At 42.7% G+C, this 20196-nt stretch overlaps 1 long non-coding RNA gene across 2 annotated transcripts in view; it reads left to right on the forward strand.

Annotated features, from left to right (window-relative positions):
* The window catches only part of LOC124103273 (uncharacterized), a 41744-nt gene extending 21561 nt beyond the window's left edge, over positions 1-20183 (forward strand). Inside the window, exons 2-5 of one of the 2 annotated variants that reach the window (XR_006855158.2) lie at positions 3626-13394; positions 13816-13920; positions 16550-16652; positions 19385-20183. This is a non-coding gene — a long non-coding RNA (uncharacterized LOC124103273). The other variant, XR_009228278.1, reaches the window with a different exon arrangement.
* Positions 20184-20196: the final 13 nt, after the last annotated feature.

The following is a 20196-nucleotide window of genomic DNA, read 5'->3' on the forward strand; positions in this document are numbered from 1 at the left end:
GGCTTGAACAGACCATTCAAAGTTGCAATCCCAGCCCTGGTGGTCCACGCTTACTTCTCAGCATTTCCCACTATCTGATGCTGTGGGTGTGGTTTGCCTCCTCTGAAGCTCATGTTGGAGTTTAATCACCAGAGGATAGAAATGATCCAGATGCAGTGGCCTACTCCTGTAATCCCAGCTACTCAGGAGGCTGAGATGGAGGCCAGCCTCAGCAACTTAGTGATACCATGTATCAAAATAAAAACTGAAAAGGGCTGGAGATGTAGCTCAGTGGTAGAGTGTCCCTGGGTTTAATCTCAGTATTGGAAGATAAAGAAAAGATAGAAGCTTATTCTGATTTTGGTATTTAGAGGTAGGCATTTGGGAGGTGATTAGGGTCAGATCAGGACATCAGGGTGGAACCCCGCCCCCCTGCCCCCGGTTGAATGAATGAATAAGAAGAGAAAGGAGACTTGCACACATATATGACCTCTCCATGTCTTGCCATGTGATGCCCTGCATCACCTTGGGACTCTTCCAGCAAGGTCATCACCAGGTGCAGCCCCTTGACTTTGGACCAGAACTGTGAGCTGAAACAAACCTCTTTTCATTATAACTTACCCAGGATTTGGGTCTGTGTTACAGAAACAGAAAACTCTCAAATACACTGAATCCAGTTTTCCTTATTTGTTTCTTCTCATCTCTGCCCAGTAGAAATGAGCTTTCCCAGAGAGGATTGTTGTAGTCCTCAGTTCATTGTTTATCACCGTCCCACACCCCCACAATAGTATTTGCTGCTTAGTATCTCCTCCGTTAATATTTGTTTAAGAAGTGAACATCCGGTAGACCCACTAAAACACTTGAGCAAATGAGACCTGAAACTTAAACACTCACTTCTAATTCAGAATGTTAAAAATAACTGCATCCATCCATTCTATTGGGAATTACAAACTCATTCTTCAACAGGTCGCCATAACTTTTAATTGTGAACAGAGAAACTCGAAAATCTTTGGAATCAAAAGGAACCCTGGCTCTGCCAATCCCTAATTATATGAACGTGGGCACATTAGTTTACTTTCTCGGGCCTTAGTTTCTTCTCAGTTGAAAAATGAGAATAGTCACATCTGTTTCATAGGACAGCTGTGAACATTATGCAAAGCACCACTCAGTAAGTAGAAATGGTATTATTACAGTGTTCTCAGTCATGTCAGCATCACATGGCTCATACCTTTGCACAGTGACAGGGGCTAGTCTTGCCCATGAAACTGCAGCTAGAAAGGAGGATTTTTTCTGTTTATTTGTTGTTGGTTTTTGTTTGTTATGTTTGTTTTGTTACCAGGGATCAAACCCAGGGGCACTCAACCGCTGAGCCACATCCCCAGCCCCTTTGAGATAGTTGTTTTGCACTGAGTTTCTTAGTGCCTCACTAAGTTGCTGAGGCTGGCTTTGAACTCACGATCCTCCTGTCTCAGCCTCCCATGCTGCTGGGATTAGAGGCGTGCACCACCATGCCCAGATTATTTTTCTTTTCATTTGTTCTTTTTAGGTACACATGATAGTGGAGTGTATTTTGACATACGTACATGGAGTATAACTTGTTTTAATTAGGATTCCATTCTTGCAGCTGTACATGATGTGGAGTTTCACTGGTCATGCATTCATATATTAACGTGGAAATGTTATCTCTGGTTGAGTCTTAGGATCCAGTTTCCGTTGTTAATGATGTTTTCCTGCCTGACCACCATAGGTGCCTTGAGTTGGAAATTGTTTGCATTTACACTGTAAATTTATTAATTTTAATTTATGTAAGGTTGTTTTAGTACTCAATTCTTTAAGAGATGATAAATTTTTGGTTTTCTACTGTTGTGAGAACATTCAGCCCCAGCAACACTTCATTGAGTAAGGAAAAATAAAGTGCTACAGTACAAAAAAAAAAAAGAAAAGAAAAAGAAAAAGAAATGTTACGTCTGATTTATTCTACTGCCTTTCTTTTTCTATCTCCCCTCCCTTCCCTTCATTCCCCTTTATCTAATCCAATGAATTTCTATCCTTCCCTCCCTTATCCCTTATTGTGCATTAGCATCTGCATATCAGAGAAAACATTTGGCCTTTGGTTTTTTTGGGATTGGTTTATTTCACTTAGCATGGTAGTCTCCAGCTCCATCCATTTACCAGCAAATGCCATAGTTTCATTCTTCTTTATAACTGAATAATATTCCATTGTGTGTGTGTGTGTGTGTGTATATATATATATATATATATATATATATATATATATATACACACATATATATATATATATATATATATATATATATATAAAATCACATTTTCTTTATCCATTTATCTGTTGAAGGGCATCTAGGCTGGTTCCATAAATTCACTATTATGAATTGTGCTGCTATAAATATTGATGTGGTTGTGTCACTGTAATACGCTGATTTTAAGTCCTTTGGGTATATGCCAAGGAGTGGGATAACTGGGTCAAATGGTGGTTCCATTCCTAGTTTAGAAAGGGATATTTTGTAGACAAGTGATTATTTTCCTTAAAGTTCTTTAAACCCACACTCATTCTCTGTGATCACAGTCCATATCACTGGGGCAAGAGAAGAGAGAAGAGTTCTGTGGCACAATGCTTATAAGATACACCTACTGTGAAAAAAATGTTCAACATTTCTAGTAATTAGAGAAATGCAAATCAAAACTACTCTAAGATATCATCTCACTCCAGTCAGAATGGCAGCTATTAAGAATACAAGCAACAATAAGTGTTGGCAAGGATGTGGGGAGAAAGGCACACTCATACATTGCTGGGGGGACTGCAAATTGGTGCAGCCAATCTGGAAAGCAGTATGGAGATTCCTTAGAAAACTTGGAATGGAACTACCATTTGACCCAGCTATCCCCCTCCTTCCTAGGTTTATACCCAAAAGACTAAAAACAGCATACTGCAGTGACACAGCCACATCAATGTTTATAGCAGCACAATTCACAATAGCTAAACTGTGGAACCAACCTAGATCCCCTTCAATAAATGAATGGATAAAGAAACTGTGGTGCATACATACACAATGGAACATTACTCAGCATTAAAAGAGAACAAAATCATAGCATTTGCAGGTAAGTGGATGGAGTTGGAGAATATCATACTAAGTGAAGTAAGCCAATCTCCAAAAACCAAAGGCCAAACATTTTCTCTGATGGGTGGATGCTGATCCACAATGGGTATGGCAATGGGAGCGTGGGAGGAATGGAGAAACTTTGGATAGGGCAAAGAAGAGGGAGGGGAAGGGAGGAGGCAGGGGGTAGGAAAGATGGTGGAATGAGATGGACATCATTATCCTAGGTACGTGTATGGAAGACATGAATGGTGTGAATCTACTTTGTGTGCAACCTGAGACATGAAAAATTGTGCTCCATATGTGTACTATGAATTGAAATGCATTCTGCTGTCATGTATAACAAATTAGAATAAATAAATAAATAAATGAGAGAGAGAGAGAGAGAGAGAGAGAGAGAGAGAGAGAAGATGCACGTGCTGATGGGACGTTCATACGAGGTGGTGGATGTAGGAAGACACACATATCTCTTCCTGTTTCCAGATTTATGACCAGGCCATAATTAGTTCTCATTAACTTTGCCACAGGCTCTTCACTGCCACAGATGCAGGGTCCCTGTGTGTAGCAGCTCAGCTAGACGGACTCTCAGCTCCTTCTTCCACTACACCTGAAGACTTGGAGGGAGAAGGAGCAGTGCAGAGCCCTTCCAGCCAGCAGCTGCAGGATGCCTGGGTCGGCCCTGGGACTTGATCTCGTAGTGTAGAAAGGGAAGGAAAGGGCTGATGATGGGGAGAGTCTTGGGCCACGGAGAGCCAGCTTTGTTTTCTTGTTGGCCAAGTTCTAAGGCCAGGGGTGGAAGTGTCCGCTCTTGCTGGATGCCCAGCCCCTCTGTGACTCGCCAGTGTTTCTCACTTGATGGCTTTGCAGAAGCAGTCAGTTGTCCACTGCCCAGGACTTACGATCTCCCCACCCTCAGCCTTTGTTAGGGAGTGGCGGCACCTAGGGAGCTGTGGACCGCAGAGCTGTGTCCAGGATTAAACACAGACCAAAAGAAGAAGGGAGGGTCCCACCGGGAGGGTCCCACCCAGGATTCACACTGTCTGTGGACGTATCTACGGCTGCTGAAACCGTGGGTAACTACATCTCAGTATTACTCACAGAAGGCTTTTCCCTTTCACCTGTAGCCCTTAACAATTTCCGCATGCTGTCCACAGACCAACTGAATACATTTCAATAAAGACTTACTGATTTTATTTGATGAATATTGATTGAGTGCTTGCTACATATTAAACATAGGTCAGGAACCTCCTTCAGGGAAAAAGGCAGATGAGGCCCCTGGCCACTGTGCACCTGGACTTTACATTCTTGAGACTGGTGGTGGGAGTGACAAACAAACAAAAATAAACTGGAAATACTTAGATAGTGATAAGTGCCATAGAAAATAAAAAGGAGCAATGTTAGAGTCTGTAAACAAGTCAAAATAACACCTGGCATTTTGCCAGGGGAATGCTAGAGTTCGTAAACAAGTCTGGATGGTGCCTGGCAAAATGCCAGAGGGAGTGATTTGAGAAGTAACAAAAGAGAGCCATTAAGTGTAGAGATTCCTGATTGGTTGACTGATGTATCTAGTTTATGCTAATTAGATAAGCTGTGTGGAATGTATAAATACTGCTCCTGTCCTGCAATAAACGGTTCCTACTCCTGCTGTATCAATCTACACAAGTTGTTCGTCACCCCCCTGATTATTCTGCTGCAGCCGGACTACGGCAGAGCAAGATGGAGAGTGGCTGAGTGTTGAGATGGTCAAGAAAATCCTTTCTGAGGACATGACATTTGAGCTCAGATCTAAATTATGAGAATAGTGCAGATGAGTTTGTACTGAGGGAGTGGCATGGGCAAAGGCCCTGAGGCAGGAGTCAGTATGGCTGGCGTCACTGAGTCCTTGAAAGGTTAGTGTGCTTAGAATATATAGAGGCAGTGGGAAGAAGCAGGAATGAGGTCAAAGGTCAGCCAACTTATCAGGACCTTGTCAGACACGGTAAGAAGTGTCAAGACATGGAGACAACATCAAGATCAGGGCAATGACATGATGTTACTACTCTCTTGGACATCTGATATCACAATGGGATTGGAAGAAAAATGGGCATCTTTCACATGCATGAGCTACATCACAGTGGAAAGGACACTGGCCTCTACCTGGAGTGAGAAGCAGCAGCTACACAGCTTCCTGCTTGCATTGCATTGGGTGTTCTCACTGCTCAGTTTTGAAGCCTGATTTCCTTATCCATAGAATGGGATAACTGCACCCTGAACCACCTCCTGAAGGTGTGGTACGGGTCAAATGAGACATTGTGAAAGGTGTGCATGTGCAGAGGGGTGGAAGGGATGACGGTCTGTTGTGTTCAGAGGCAGTGGCCTTGATCGGAACCTCAAAACACTGGACATTTGTGATCATTCCTTTGGAACCTTGGAACCTGCGGTGCTTTTCAGACTGCGCTCCTCTTACTTGGGTGGTTTTTCCCCCTGAATGAAAGTCAATGCTGCCTCCATTTACTCCCAAGGCCTCAGAAGAGAGCCCCCAGCTGCTGCTCACAATGGGAACCCTGATCCTTGCGCTGGCACCACAGGGCTGACCAGCTCTCCAAGACGTTATCTTCTTTGATCCTGGCAACTCCACCAAGGGGCAGGTAGTTTGATTTCCCGGGTAGAACGCCCCCCCTTCCCTGCCTCATGTCATCAGGCACTTATCCACAATGTTTCCAGACTAAAAGGTTTGCATTTGTCCTCGAACAGAGGCTCTTCCTAAGTCAGGTGAGGCGTGTCGATTTCCCAGATTTTCTGAGAACTCTCCCTAATGGCTGCCAAGTTGAGTTCCTCCACAGGAAGCCTTTCTTGCTCTCTGACAGAAATCCTGATGGTATCTGAGCACCTGACCTCTGGTTCTGCCTTCACATGTACCCTCTCTGGCATCCAGATATCTGTGAGACTCACCCTTGCAGCTTGTCGAAGTGAGAAGGAATCTCAGAGACCAGGGAACCTGAGGTCTGGCAGGACATGGCCCCAGAGTGACAGACTCCGAGGCTCTGTCAAACTCCAGGCAGTATGGCACCACTTATTCCCCAAACACCAGGATCTGTGGTTCAGGAGATGGCAAATTCTCAATGCTCATAGTATAGTATCCTAGACCCAGAGCTGATTTGCTGGGTCACTGAGAGAGGAGCCTTCTAGTTTCCTGCTAACATAGACCTTCTGGGTGAGGAAACTGAGAAGCCAGGTGAAGCTTCAGCTATGGGCCACATCCTTGGAGCTGAATGGACTGCTTCCTGGGGGTGTGGGGTGGCACAGGGGGAAAGGCAGGCTTGGGAGTTGGGCAGATCCAATTTCACAACCCTGTTCTCTCACTTACAAACTATAAGTCAGGTGACTGTCCCTGAGCCTTGGTGCACTCATCTGTGAACCAGGGAGAAAAATCATGAGCTATTTGGGAGGATTAAATCTACTCCTGCATGGTGCCCGGGCTCCCCTCCCCACTATTAATTTGGGTGGCACCTCTCTAGCTTCTGGCCTGAGTTGGAATTGAGAGTAGATGGACTCAGATGACCAGGAAAGAGGGGCTGGGGTTGTGGCTCAATGGTAGAGCATTTGCCTACCGGGTGTGAGGCACTGGGTTCGATTCTGAGCACTACATATAAATAAATCAATAAAATAAAGGTCCATCAACATCTAAAAAAATTAAAAAAGAAGAAAAGATGACGACAATGACCAGGAAAGAAAGTCATCTTAGTCATTGACTCTCAAAAATCAGACCTTGAACTGGGCGCAGTGGCACACACCTATAATCCCAGCTACTCAGGAGGCTGAGGTGGGAGGATTAAGAGTTCAAAGCCAGCCTCAGCAACAGCGAGACACTAAACAACTCAATGAGACCCTGTCTCTAAATAAAATACAAAATAGGGCCGGGGATATGGCCCAGTGGTCAAGTGCCCCTGAGTTCAATCCCTGGTACGCCCTCCCCCACAAAAAAAATCAGACCTTGTGGAGCTATTTTCAATGAATCAGAGACCTCTGAATTAAAGGTATGGAAATCAAGGAAGAACATGCTGGGGTCAAAATACTTTTTTTGGGTTGTGCCAGTTCAGGTTCTTCGGAAAATAGACCCATGGGTGATGCATGGCTGAATCTGGACCCTGGCTGGTTCCCCAGCCACCGCAGGGTCTTGGGTGGCTGCTGACACGCAGGGGAGGACCCAGGGTTGTCTTCACCAGCCAAAGCCACAGCTGCCCAGAGTCAAGATGAGCCAGGGGAGACGGGCTCACACTGTATAAAGGGTTCACTACACAGATCCTTTAAATATGCACGTGCCAAATGCACTCATTCCCTAAACATTGACTGACAACAGCGGTCAGTAGGCAGACCCTGGCATCCTGACCAGGACAGAAGGGAATCTCAAAGCCTTTGGAGTTTTTTTTTCGAGATTTTTTTTTTTTCAGGGCAGGGGTAGGCAGTGGACTCACAGGACTACTTTAAAAAAAAATAAAGCATTATAAGGACAAATTTTTCTACTTTCTATTGATGATGGATTAAAATTGGAAGATAATTTTGGACTATTTCAACTCTTGGTAACAAAAATTAAAATAGTCTATCTTTGTGCCACATAACAATGTTTTAGTCAGTGAAATACCACTTCTATGACAATGGTTCCATAAAGCTACAAAAGAGTTGAAGAACTCCTGCTGGCTAGTGACATTGTAACATCATAGTGCAACACGTTATTCACGTGCGGGGTCCTCCATATGTGAACAAACCTGCTGTCTACCAGCTCCATGACCACACCATTATGTGTGATACACAATATTTGGTAATGATAATAAACAACTATGTTGCTGATTTAGGTGTTCACTAGTTTGTACTTTAATGGTTATTTCATTTTATTCTGCAGTACCTGGGATGGAACCCAGGGCCTTGCACATGCTAGGAAAGTGCTCTATCACTGAGCTACATTCCCAGCTCTTGGTGGTTATTTTAGAGTGTATTCCTGGTTACATATTTTAAAAGATTTATTATAAACAGTGTGCCCTGTTATGCTGGCAGCAGACTCATAGATCTCATATATACCCGTTTCTTGCCAGGCACAGTGGCAATCCCAGCGGCTCAGAGGCTGAGGCAAGAGGATCTCAAGTTCAAAGCCGACTTCAGCAATTTAGCAAGATCCTAAGAAACTTAGTGAGACCCCATCTCAAATTTAAAATAAAAGAGTTAGGGATGTGGCTCAGTGGTTAAGCACCCTTGGGCTCAATCCCTGGTACCAAAAACCAAAACCAAAATAAAGAAAAACCCAACCCTTGTTTCTCCATAGCATCAAGAGGCCACATTGAGTGACTGACCAGCTAGACTTATATAAATGCACTTAATGTACTCTGATATTCCCATGGACAAAATTGCCTAGGGATGAACTTCTCAGAATGTATCCCCATTCTCTTTCAATTTTCTTTCTTTTTTTTTTTCTTTAACACTGAGCTGTATTTCCAGTCCCTTTTTTTTTTTTTTTTTTTTTTTGAGACAGGGTCTCATTAAGTTGCTGAGGCTGGCCTCAAACTTACCATCCTCCTGCCTCAGCTTCCTCAGTTGCTGGGATTTCCAGCCCAGGCCACCATACCAACCTGTTGTGTCCCCACTCTTAAATAACTCCTGACTGTGCTTACCTCTTACTGAGAACTTATTGAGTACTGGACATTGTGCCAAGAACTTCACAAACATCACCTACTTTCGAATTTCACAGCAACCTAAGGGGCATTACTCTCCCCAGCTTTCAAGCAAGGAAACTAAAAATTAAAAAGAACATGTAAATGTCCCCTAATCACACAGTTAGCAAATGACAGAAGTAGGATTTGAACCAAGGTGGAGGAGAAACTCAGAAACACCACCGTTCGGTGTCTGAGTCCACATCATGGTTCTGGTATTATACCTTCTCTCTTCTGTGATCCACGCATATTTATCATTTAGCTTATTTTCCAAGGATGCAGCTGTGCTTCTCAGGGGGAACTGGTGTTGCTGATGTCCCTGTGAGGCACAGGCTGTAGACATCCAATTATTTTTCTAAGGTAATATATTTTTTCCTTTCTCATAACCCTGTTTTTTTCCCCTAGCACTAAGTGTCACTTGATATTTTATATCTACTGCATTATCAAGATGTGGTCTGGTGGCCCAAGTGAAAGGAAAACTCCAAGGCAGGGGCTACATCCGTCCTGTTTCCCTCTCGACTACCCAGGGCTTAGAACAGTGCCAAGCACAAAGTGGGAACCGAATTAGTATATATTTGTCAAATAAATGAACAAGGGCAGGGACGGCTTTGCAATCGTTCCTGTGCATTATTTGTTCCTGGCTCCTTCCATCTAGTGACCATGTCTCTAGAATTATCTAGCCAGTGACTGGGTTAGATTGTAACATACTCTATGAACGTGCATCCCAGACAATGGGAGACACAGTCTCAGAATCCCTGGTGGGGTTTCCCCCAAATAAATTCGCTTGCCCGTTTGTTCCTAACCTCAATCCCACCCTCTCTTTCTGACCCTTCTGTTTTACTCTCCTAAGAACTCTCTGAGGGCAGGGTACATATCTGAGTCATGTTTGGTATTCCACACTTGGTACTCTTCCAGCACTCTGCAACTGTGCGGGAAATTAGTGAATCGCACTCGTGGTCTTGGTCTCTTTAACATGGTGCTCCAACCACCTGGGCCAACAATGGCTCCATCTACACATGTTTGAGGACCAAAGCTGCCTTGAGCTGGGCGCAGTGGCGCATGTCTGTAATCCCAGTGGCCTGGGAGGCTGAGGCAGGAGGATCCTGAATTCAAAGCCAGCCTCAGCAACTTGGCGAGGCCCTAAGCAACTTAGCAAGACCCTTCTCTAAAAAAAGAAAAAAAAAACTGGCTTGGCTTGCCTTGAAGGCGGAATCTAACTGGGTTGATGATTTTAGCTCTGCAGGGCCAGGAGAGGGAGATGGGGAGGGAAGGAAGCTCTTGCTGAGGGTCCTACCTGCATGCATGCCAGGGTCCTATCCATTGCCGTCCCCAGGAGTGATATAAACCTAAGAACCTCACCAATAGAAATAGATTAGGAAGATTAAAACAGCATCCCAACTAGGTTTGAACATCACTCTGGAGCAGGTTTCTTAGCTCACCCACTCTGAAGGTCTTTCTCTGCAAAATGGAAACAACAGTAACTTATTGGGTCGCTGAGAATAAAGGGAGAGGGTGTATACAAACAACTAAAAAAAAAAGCCATTAGTAAATTGATTATCAGCTTTGAAATACAATGCTGATGAAGGGGATGATTAGTGGACAGTAGGAGGCTCCCCAAAGGTCTGGGAGAGGACCCTCCCTCTGGCCTCCCTCCTTGGCCGCTCCCCAGATGCTTGACATTCCAGCCCGTGGCCCTCAGAAGCCCAGGTTTACATGCAGATTGTATCTGGTACTGTTAATGGCATTCATTCACCTTATTAGCACCTTCACTGTAATCAGATTAGCCTCAGTTGAAAAATAAAAAAGTCCTGGGCCCAGAAATGTGAGGGGAAAGGTAAAGAAGAGGGTTCACAGGACACAAAAAAAAGGTCCTTAACTGCAGGTGGCCTTGGTGGAATGATAAAGAGGCGTGAGAAGCTGTGAGCACAGCAGGTGCCCTCTGTGGACCCTGAGCTGGGGGATGGATGGACAGGTATAGGGATGCATGGGGCCCTGCTCTTCTCAGTGTGTGTCTGCAGGAGGCCACTGGGATGAATGTACTTGTGTTGATTAATTTATTTACTGACTTATTAAAAAAAATTAAGGCATTAAAGGCTCTGTGTGATCCTGTCATTTCTCAATCAAAAGACTTTAAAGTTTCAACCACTCTCCTAGGGAGGGTAAGGGGAGAGAAAGAGGAGAACTAGTATGTAGGGTCTTATTTTTTAGATCAGTTTTATCTTCACAGAAAAACTGAGCAGAGTACAGAGTCCCCATGTCCTTCCTCTCATCCCCTTTCCTTTCCCCTGTCATTAACAACTAACCATGGTGTGATACATTTGTTGCAATTGATAACTGATATTGAAACATCATTATTGACTAAAGTGTACAGCTGACATTAGGCTTCACTCTGTGTTGTGAAGTCCTAGACATTTTGCCTAATCCACAATGTCCTGATCCCATCACTATCACATCATATACAAGGGTGACAGTGTGCAGAAAGTCCCCTTGATGGGTCCTTATCCCAAAGGCTGGTTTAGACTTGGGACTCGATTGGGGGAGTGACTTTTTGTGATAAGCACAAGTTAGGGGTGCAGCACCTGGGGAGAGACACAGTCCCACATGTGGGTCCCTTGGAGGGGTAGAGAGAAGGCGGATCTCAGCCTCTGTGGGACACGATTCAAAGTTTCTTTATTTCCTACCCCATTTATTTTCCCCTTCCTTCTTGCCTTTCCTTTCTTAATACTTTTCCCTCTTTAGGTTTCAAATCTTTTGGCAGGTACTTAATAAAATTGGGAAGGCCCTTTGTCATTGGTTCTTAACCCCAAGTTACACATTTGACTTTCATAGAAGTATTTAAAAAGTCATCCTGATGCCTGGGGCCCATCCTGGTTTGGTTTAATCAGATTTTCTGCAGATGAGGTCCAGGTCCAGGGCCTTATTCAGACTCTCCCAGTGGTCCTAAGGGCAACCAGGGTCCTAGGTAATGTACCTGTAGCCACTCAGATTCTCAGGGGGTGCTGAGGTCCAGAGAGCTGGGCCTCCTTTGGGAAGGAGTGTCCCCCCTACTGTACAGGAAGAGATCACAGGTGTCTTTATTGGGAAGGTGTCCAGGCAGAGATTGTTTCATGTTCTCACACATGTTCACAGATAGAAACTGGATGTTGGGGTCCATCCTATTGAAATAGTGAAAATTGGGGAAAACCTAAATGTACACAAAGAGCAGATGATTACATAAAAGTGGCAGCCCAAAGCACTACATAGCAATTTTTTTTGAATATTTATTTTTTAGTTGTAGTTGGACACAATACCTTTATTTTATTTATTTAAATGTGGTGCTGAGGATCGAACCCAGGGCCTCGCACATGCTAGATGAACACTTTACTGCTGAGCCACAACCCCAGCCCTACATAGCAATTTAAACAAATGACACCAAACCTGTACATATTGACACACAGGGCAATATTCAAAAGAAGCAACCCCAGTGCTGGGGGTGTGGCTCGGCTGTGGCTTGGTGGTAGGGCCATTTGGCATGCAAAAAGCTTGGGGTTCAATCCCAGCAGCGCCAGTACACGTGTGCATGTGTGTGCACCCACATACAAACAAGAAAGAAAAGAAATGAAATATGTCACTCTGGTCTGAGCACGGGTGGTGACCAGAAACTGGCCCTGCTGTTATGCTGGTACATCCAGGAGGAACATCAGTTCTGCTGACACATGAAAAAAAAATCATCTCCAGGGTGTTGTTAAGTGGAAAATGTCAGTCCTAGCACAGCATGCAGAATGTGATCCCTTTTATGTAAATAAAAAACAAGCCCTAAAAATAGACATAATATACATATTTGACAGTAAATGGAGAGAGAGAGAGAGAGAGAAGAAGAAGAAAAAAAGCCAGGAAGAAAAATGAGGCTGCCAGGCAGAGTTTTAGACCTAGGAGTGGTGTGGGGATGGTGAAGAGAGTTGTGGTATTTTGCTGTATGTAACTGTGCTATTTGAAAAAAAAAAGTATGGTAAATACATGTTCATACATGATAAATGTAATGAAAAAATAGATAGTTTTTTTTTTAATGAGAAGAAAAAATTGGCTTTAGGGACAAAAATTATGTGGACTATAGTCCTGATTTTTTTACTCATTATTAGGGCTTGCTACATAATCCTCTGCACCTCAGTTTCCCCATCCATGCAACGGGGATAATACTATTTCATACTCATAGGGTGTAGTAATATTCAATGAATTGAGGTATATGATCTTGGGTATGGATAAAAATGTGCAACTCCCTAGGCATGGTGGCACACACCTGTAATCCAAGCTACTTAGGAGGCTGAGGAAGGAGGATGGCATGTTCAAGGCCAGCCTGGGCAACTTAGCGATACTCTGACTCAAAATGAAAAATAAAAAGGGCTAGAGAGGCTGCTCAGTGGTAGAAGGCTCCTGGGTTCAACCCCAGTACTGCAAAACAAAGTGCAACTAAAGAGATGGAGAGGGTGATTTATTTTACTGGATAAATGTGGGAATGGTTTACTTTTCAGCAATTCCCCATGAAAAAGAATAAAAATGATCAATACGTAAAATAGGTCAATTAGAAGCTCTGTGCCAATGAGAAGAATTATTCATTGGCTGCTTCTCCAATTTACAGGTAAGTACCTCTGTTCTTCTTCATTTGTTTATTAACCCAATCATCAAATGTATGCTAGGCAAATGCTGTGGATTAAATAGTGTTTTCCAAAAAGTCAGGCCTAAATTCTAATCCTCAGTCCCTTGGAATGTGACCCCATTTGAGGATAGAGTAGTTGCAGCTGTAATTATTGAAGAGGTCAGATTGAAGTAGGGTGCACCCTTCATTTAATATGACTGATATTTGAATGAGAAGAGGAAAAGAGACAGAGACAGACACATGCAGGAAGGATCCCATGTGATATTAGAGGCAGAGACCCAAGTGCTGAACATGCAAACCAAGGGATGCCCAGGACTTCAGATAAATCACCAGAAGCCAGGATGGGGGAAAAAGGAGTCTCCTTTCAGAAGAGCATAACTTTTACGTGTCACCTTGATTTTAGACTTTGAGCTCCAGACCTGTGACACAATGGATTTCTGCCTTCATAAGCTGGTTGGTGGTATTTTATCTAGTTGGTGGAACATAACATAGCAAGCAAGATGGGAAGGTAAGAGAGCATATTTGGACTTTGAAATCAGATCAGGGTCTACATTCTGTGTCATTGTCCTGGTTATTTGATTCCAGATACACCACTTAATGTACCTGATTCCTAATTTCCTTATCAATAGGGACTGAGATGAGACTAGTGCCTGGGTCAGATAATCACTGATATTAAGCGAATAACATATATGAGGTATTTAGCTCAGTCATTGGCCCAGGAGAGACATTAAGTAAAACGTTAGTTTCCCCTTAAGCACTTACTACACTGTCAGCTCTGGGTTATATGTGCTATGAAGTTTAAAAGAGCACGGTCTATCCTTCAAAGATCTGGAATTAAGGAAATGCAAAGTAAATTGAATTCTTGTTTCACCATGGCTTCTCCCTTCAATATCCCTCTTGGGTGCAGTGAAACCCTCTGCTTGGTCCATCAAGAGGGGAAACCAACATTTACACTGATGTGGCCAGCACCTTACAGGGCGACTCTGATGGGGACTGTTTTAGCCTCACCACCACTGAAGAGACGTCATTTCTACTGAGTCAAACCTCGTTCAGACCTTGTGCAGATCATTCCCAGCCCAGGTTTGTTCCAGCCTCCTAGATGTACCAAGCCCCTCCAAGGATGCCGCAAAAAAACAGGTGGAAGAAGTTCTCCCTGTGTTGAGGCTTGTGCCTCTCTGCCTCCCAAGAGCGCAGAAGTCTGGAATAGCTGAGTGTGAATCCTCTTGGTCCTATCACTGCACAGCAACCAGGTCTGCGCAGGCTGTGTACAGCTTCGTCCAGGTTCTCCTATCCTCACTCAGCTGCCTCCTGCTTCCTGGCCAGGGCCCGGGCTTCCCGAAAGTCCACTCATACAGGCACAACTTGTGGGACCACCCTTGAGCAATAGGGTGCAGGCATTTGGGGATAAGTGCTGAGAGCCATAGCCAAGTCGGATTGACGCATGGCATTTTTGCCAGAACGGAGTGGTTGAGAGGTGAAGCCAGCAAGCCATTGAGATGATAATGGTTATGTTAAGCTGTGTATTCAATTGTATATTAGACCCCTGCTGCCCGCCTGGGCCTGCTACTTTGGAGTTCTTGCAGGGATTCCTGGAGAGTTCCCATTGGTTGGAGAACTGCCGGAGGAGGGATTTCCGATTGGTGGGTGGTGTGTCCCAGGAGAAGGCCACATGCTTGGCGATCGTGGGAGTGCGGAGAATAAAGGAGTTCCTGTTTTGAACCTACAAGGCTGTGTGGCGGCTCGGTTATTTTGTGCCCAGCCAGACTGCGGCAGATAAATGCCTCATCCTTTGCTGTCCAGAGCTGTGGTTCCCAAAGGCACTTCCTCAGCTCATCAGGGCTCTCGTGCGATCTAGTATCCCTCGCCCTTAGTAGCCGCCAACCCAAAGCATTCTTGTACAGAGATGTTCCCTTCTTCCCTGCTCCAGACGTAGAATCACATTTTCAAGGAAAATACCTGTCTCAAGCTCTACTTTTGGGAAGACACTTGTATGGTCACTTTTTAAGATGCAGGTCAAATATCCAGAAATGGAAGCCATCCTTCCACCCAATCCCACAGTCTATACATTTCTGCACATAGAGACGGGTTCAATCTTCAGGTGCCCCAGGCAATTCCAGCTTCCCACCACTTTGTGCAGATTGTGTGTGTGTGTAGGGCGGGTATGGGGATTGCACCCAGGGGCACTCTAACGTTGATATCCCAGCCCTTTTATTTTATTTTGAGATGGGACCCAGGCTGGCTTCAAACTTGCAATCTTCCTACCTCATTCTCCCAAGTAGCTGGGATCACAGGCATGTTCCATTAGGCCCAGCATCTACTGCACTAATTTGTTTTCGTGTGTGTGTGTGTGTGTGTGTGTGTGTCTTAGGGATTGAACCCATGGCCTTGCACAAGTAAGGCAGGTGCTCTACCACGTGCTTCATTCCCCATCCCACACTGCACTACTTGGTAATTGCTCCTGGTGAGTTCTGCAACCAGACAAGTCCAAGGAGGGAAGACTATATGTCTTTTCTTCATTTTTAGCACCCAGTGGAGTACTGTCATAGCAGGAGCTAGACAAATGCACATTAAATCTACTCTCGGTTATAAGGGCTCTCTCCCTGACAACAAATGCGACTCGGTGGCACAGTAAACAGCTTGGGTTGTGTTCTAGTGGCCCTGGCTCTGATTCCCCAAGACTGCTGAGGTCCCTGCCTCCCCCCACCTGTGGCAGGGTGTGGGGAGGTCCACCCGTTCCTGGGCTATTTTGCTAATGTTTCCTCCTGCTCCACCACTTGGTTGGCTTCACCTAGGACACCTGTGGTCATCTCTACCTCTTCTCCCTCCCTATCAGATATCATGCCTTCTGTTATGGTTTGGATTTGGATTGTCCCTCAAAGACTCAAGTTTTGAAGGCTTGGTCTCCAATACAGTAGTGTTCAGAAGTGGGGCTTTTGGGGAGTGATTGGATCATGAGGGCTCTGACCTTTTCAGTGGATTCATCCACTGATAACTGAATGAACTACTGGGCAGGGATGGAGGCTGTGGGAAGTGGGACCTGGTCAAAGGGAGTAGGCCTTCATGGGCATGCCCTTGGGGACTATACCTTGTCCCCCCACTTTTCTCTCTCTTTCTCTCTGCTTCCTGGCTGCCATAAGCTGAGCAGCTTTCCTTGGCCACGCCCTTCTGCTATGATGTTCTTCCTTGCCTCAGACTCAATGTGATGGAAATAGCCAACCATGGACTGAAACTTCTGTAACCGTGAGTCTAAATAAACTTTTTCTCTTTTAAGTAGTTTATATCAGGTATTTTTGTCATAGTGATGAAAAGCTGACTAACACACTTTGTAAGCCGGACACCTCAGACTCTCCAGCTCCCTTCTTCAATACGCTTGGGTGACAAGGTGTTGAGTCCTAATGATTTGTATTATGTACAAAAGCATTTCTTCTGGAGAACGTGCTGCCTGTATTATGCAAAAAGAAATGACCATATCAACACAATTGTAATTCTGAACCAGGAAACAATCAGAAACCTGTACTGAATGAATACATTTCAAATGAGAAAGTGCTCATGATTAAAGGAAATGATCAAGATACAAAAGTATACACAGCTGAGCCAACATCAGTAATTTAATATGCAAAACGCTCTCTCTTAACACACACACCCACCACTGAATAAAATTAAATGCTCATGTTTAAAAAAAAAAAAAAGAACTGAAAAGTAATCACCAAAATGTTGTTGTCTTTAGTGGTGATAGTATGTATTTTTTCTTCCTTACTGCCTTTATATTTTCTGCAATGAACTTATATATTGCTTTATTTTAAAGTGTGTTTCATATGTACGCTATGCCCCCACAAAAGGGCATTGAATAAAAGCAAGTCCCCCATCCATTCCTCTCCCCCATCTACCTGACTTCTTTCTTCACAAACAACCACAACTGCCAGCTTCCTCACACACCACACACACATATATATACAATATATTTTATACAGTGGTAGCACAGTGTATACATTGCTCTATATTTTGCTTCTGTATTTTAGTGGATTTTCTGTGGCAGAACAAATAGCTGCCTCACTTTTTTTTTTTTTTTTTTTTCGTTTTTGAGAAGGGGGTCTTGCTCTTTGGCCTGGTTGGGCTTGAATCCCTGGGCTCTAAGTGATCCTCCTGCCTCAGCCTCCTGAATAGCTAGGACTGTGGGCACACACCATTGCACCCAGCTCCGTCCCACACATTTAATAGATGATGCACAGTATTTCATTATATATATGATATATATCCTATGTCCTTGTAAGCACATTTTTCATACAAGAAGGTATATTTGCAGAATATATGCTTGGAAATGAAATTGTTGATTCAAAGCATACATGAATTTAGAATTTTGCTAGTTTGGCAAATGTAACTGCATAGAGGATGCATCAATTTGTACTCCCATCAAAATATGCAAATGTCTGTATTCCCACATTCTCATTAGTACACTAGGTCATCAAACATATAAAAAAAAAACTTTACCAACCTTATAGATGAAAAGATTTTTTATAGCTTTAATTTGCATTTCTTTTATTATTAGTGAGGGTAACAGTTTTTTCATATGTTCAAGAGCCATTTGGGTTTCCTCGTCCGTGAGCGAATTCTATTCTTTATTCATTTTTCCTTTAGAAAGTTTGTTCTTATTTACATTTATTATTTTTATTTAAGGAATACATTTTTTCCTGTCCTATGAGTTATGTTTCCCCAAATTTCTTGTTTATTTTTGTCTTTACTGAGGAGTCATTTTTACTATTATTATTATTTGTAGAAGTGATATAAAGTTTTTATAGGTTAACATTCATTACTTTTTCTTTAATGTGTTGAGTTTTGTGTCCCTTGGACATGAGGTTATACAATACTTCTCACACCTACTTTCTAGTCATTGCATGATTTCATTTAAATCTTTCACCTATCAGAATCTAGTTTTGAGTTACTTGTGAAGTTGGGATCAACTTTCTTGTTGTTCACACGGATATACAGTTGAGCCAACATCGCTAATTTACTATGCAAAACTCTCTCATGTACTTTAACTTATTTTTTAGTTTTCTATCTGGTTTTGGTGGTCTTTCTCTCTGTTCACGTTGCTTTGGTTAGGGAGGACTTATAATGGTTTTTATACATGGCACATTTAACCTTCCTTGTTACTCTTAATTTTTCTAAAAAATTTCCTGGCTATTCTTAGTAATTTTTCCACATGAAATTTAGAAGCAGCTAGTTTAGTTCCCCTGGAATACTCTTTTGGCATTTTTATCGGGATCACAGGAGATTTATGGATTTCCCTATCTTTGACAGCTTTATGAGGCTGAGAACCTAAGGACGTGGTGAGCTTTTCCATTGTGAAGCATTCATTCATGTCCTTCGGTAGCATTAAACTTTCAAACTATAAATCCTGCATACTTCTCATTAAGTTTATTCTTAGTAATTTTATTTTTTGTGGCTGTTTTGAATAGGATCTGTTCTTTATATCTTCTAACCAGCTATTTTTTTAGATGGGAGTGCTGTTTGATTTTTCATATGTAAAAACGGAATTTATTGAATTCTGTTCAAGTTTGTAATGTTTTTATTTGATTCCCCCCCCCCCGCCCCACCCAACTTTTTTTTTTTCCTGGGTATGCAGGGGCCTGCAAACTGTAGCTGTGGGCTTGATCCACTGTGGCCTATCTTTGTACAGCCAAGAACTCACTTTAAAAGGACTGTTTAAGGGCTGCAAAGGAAACTCAAGTGGTTCAGTGCTTGTCTAGCATGCTCAAAGCCCTGGGTTTGAGCCTCAGAACCAAATTAATTAGAATATACACACATATATATCTAAATGTTATGTGTCAACTAAAAACTTTAAGTGTTTAAAAATGAAGTAAAAATTTGCCTAAAGGATGCAATGATACCACTTACATATAAGGACAATTGATTTCCACATTTCCAGTTTTTATATGTTTAATTTCTGTTTCTTCTTCAATTGCATTTCCCAGTACCTGATGATAGTGAACACCCTTGGATATTTCTGAGTTCAGTAGGATTCCTTCTCATGTTTTGAACTTATGGTAGGTACATACTGTCATTTTAAGAAAGAACTTGTCTGTTACTATCTAACCTTTTACAAAAAAAGAAAGTATTTTATTTTCACCTTCTAGTAGAATTTTATCTGTTAATCTATCACAATGAAGAATTATATTAATTATTTTTCAATATTGAATCATCCTTCAATTCTGGAAGCATCCTTCAATTCTGCTGTGCTTTGGTATTTGAAAGTGGGCATAATTTGTTTTAATCTAAACTTTGTCAGGTTCACTTTGTTCACAAATATAATGAAACATGTTGCCTTTCTCAAAGTCAAAGATGAGTGTGTCAACAATTCAAAGGAGTAAATAATTTTATGAGATTTATTAAAAGAGGAGTCTCTTGCTCCACTTCTTATCCCATTTTCTAGTCCCTAGAAGCAACTACTTTTGATTCTGTTAGTCATTTATTTTGATATTATTTGGTATTTAGGTACACCTTTATATCTAAATAATAATTTGTATTTCTACTTCTTGAATTTCTACTTAAGCATTATTTGTTAAATTTCCATAATGGGATGGAGAATTACCTTTCTTGTGGGCTAGGGTTGTGTCTCAGTGGTAGAGTGCTTGCCTAGCATGTGTGAGGCAGTGGGTTCGATCCTCAGCACCACATAAAAAATAAATGAATAAAATAAAGGTATTGTGCCTACAGCTAAAAAAAAAAATTAAAAATTACCTTTCTTTCTTCTACTCCAACTCTCTCACAACACAAAAGTATATTT

This window comes from Marmota monax, unplaced genomic scaffold (assembly GCF_021218885.2).
Source record: "Marmota monax isolate L192 unplaced genomic scaffold, Marmota_monax_Labrador192_F-V1.1 WCK01_AAM20220418_F8-fsc00163, whole genome shotgun sequence".
Taxonomy (NCBI): Eukaryota; Metazoa; Chordata; class Mammalia; order Rodentia; family Sciuridae; genus Marmota; species Marmota monax.